Genomic DNA, 2,500 nt, shown 5'->3' on the forward strand with positions numbered 1-2,500 from the left:
CGATACATGTCCAACCAACAGCATATCAAAAGTGTTGGATGTTACCTCCATAAAAAAAAACATCACACCCAATGCCTATGAAGCGTGAGTACACGTATAAAGCCTTGAAGGTTAGCCCCTACAACAATTCATCACAACTAACATCCGTGGAAAGTAAGAACGTGTATAAAGCCTTGGACTATAAAAATATCATCAAACCCAATACCCGTGAAAAGTGAATGTTCATTTTCAATGCTTGTATTGTTGTTAATGTGGAGTGGTCGGTTTGTTGTAATTTTTTTCCTGGGAGCTAAGCAACATGAAAGAATGATTCCCACAAAATTTCAGAATTTTTTGACCACTCTAGCTATTTTTTCTAATTTCTTATTATTTAATATTTAAAAATTCATTTAAAAAAATTGGTTGGTTGAAAAACTATGAAACTTGATTTCTAGATCCATTAGAATGTCCAATTCATGAATCAATTGAGTTCATGGAAAAAAACATTCTAAAACTTGAGATATTTGACCGTATGACCGCTCAGAAAAATCGTATCTAGGCCTGACAGACCAAAAATGCCTCAAAATGTACTATATAGGGGGGTGACTAGTCTGCATGGGCTGGGCACGGGGCTACCCCCTATATCTTCCGCCACCCCCACGCCCCAAGCACTATGCGCCGCACATGGGCATATGCTTGGGGCGTCGGGGTGGTGGTCGGAGGTCGAGGGCGGTTGACGGCGGTGGTGCGGTGGCGGAACGCACACGGTGGGCAGTGTCGGAACGTTCCCGCGCGCTCGCCAGCCCCGCCCTGCCCCACCCGCGTGCGCCCCGCCCGCTTGCCCCCGCGCGCTCGCCCTCATGCTCCAGCGCGCGCGCGCCCCCGTCCCGCCCCGCCAGCATGGTCCAGCGCGCGCGCCCCCCGCCCCGCCCCGCCCGCGTACTCCCGCGCGCGCGCCCCCCGCCCCGCCCCGCCCGCGTTCTCCCGCGCGCGCCCCCCGCCCCGCCCCGCCCCGCCCGCGTGCTCCCTTGCGCGCGCCCCCCGCCCCGCCCCGCCCGCGTTCTCCCGCGCGCGCCCCCCGCCCCGCCCCGCCCGCGTACTCCCGCGCGCGCGCCCCCCGCCCCGCCCCGCCCGCGTGCTCCCGCGCGCGCGCCCCCCGCCCCGCCCCGCCCGCGTGCTCCCGCGCGCGCGCCCGCCCCGCCCCGCCCCGCCCGCGTTCTCCCGCGCGCGCGCCCCCCGCCCCGCCCGCGCGTTCTCCCCATCCATCACCCATTAATTGTGGAAGTACATGTGGAGTGGTCAGTTTGTTGTAAAAAAATTTTTGGGAGCTAAGAAACATGAAAGAATGATTCCCACAAAATTTCAGAATTTTTTGACCACTCTAGCTATTTTTTCTAATTTCTTATTATTTAATATTTAAAAATTCATTAAAAAAATTTGGTTGGTTGAAAAACTATGAAACTTGATTTCTAGATCCATTAGAATGTCCAATTCATGAATCAATTGAGTTCATGGAAAAAAATATTCTAAAACTTGAGATATTTGGCCGTATGACCGCTCAGAAAAATCGTATCTAGGCCTGGCAGACCAAAAATGCCTCAAAATGTACTATATAGGGGGGTGACTAGTCTGCATGGGCTGGGCACGGGGGTACCCCTATATCTTCTGCTACCCCCATGCCCCAAGCACTATGCGCCGCACATGGGCATATGCTTGGGGCGTGGGGGTGGTGGACGGCGGACGTGGGCGGTTGACGGTGGACGGTGGACGTGGGCGGTTGACGGCGGCCGTGCGGTGGCGAAACTTGCATGGTGAGGCAGTGTTGGGTGCGCCTTTGGGCGTGCGACATGAGCCTTGTTGAGAATGGAATGTTGCGATGTTGCCTTCTAACTTGGGCTGGCTTGAGGATGGTTGATGGCTGGTACGATGATGAAACATGCAAGGTGGGGTGGAGTTGGGTGCCTTCGGGCGTGCGACATGAACCTCGTTGAGTGTGTGACGTTGTGGTGATGCTTGGCCAGCCTTGGGCCAACCCTATGTTTTGAAGGTGTGTGGTGCCAGAACATGTTCGATTGGTTGGAATCGGGTGCCTTTGGGCGTGCGACATGAGCCTTGTTGATCACGGAATGTTGCGATGTTGCCTTCTAACTGGGAATCTCTAGTGTGAGGATTGTGGATGGCTGCTGGTACGATGACGAAACATGCAAGGTGGGGTGGAGCCGGGTGCCTTCGGGCGTGCGGCATGAACCTCGTTGAGTGTGGGACGTTGTTGTGGTATGCCTCCCTTCCTTGGGCTAGCCCTATGTTTTGAAGGCTGCGTGGTGGCGGAACATGCTTGGTGGGGTGGTGTCAAATGACTTTGGGCATGCGACATGAGACTTGTTGAGCATGGAATGTGACCTTCTAACTTGGGCTGACTTGAGGATTGTTGATGGCTGGTACGACGACAAAACATGCAAGGTGGGGTGGAGTTGGGTGCCTTTGGGCGTCCAACATGAACCTCGTTGAGCATGTGACGTTG

The sequence above is a fragment of the Cucurbita pepo genome, chromosome 14, assembly GCF_057944985.1.
Source record: "Cucurbita pepo subsp. pepo isolate OVF chromosome 14, ASM5794498v1, whole genome shotgun sequence".
In the NCBI taxonomy this organism is placed as follows: Eukaryota; Viridiplantae; Streptophyta; class Magnoliopsida; order Cucurbitales; family Cucurbitaceae; genus Cucurbita; species Cucurbita pepo.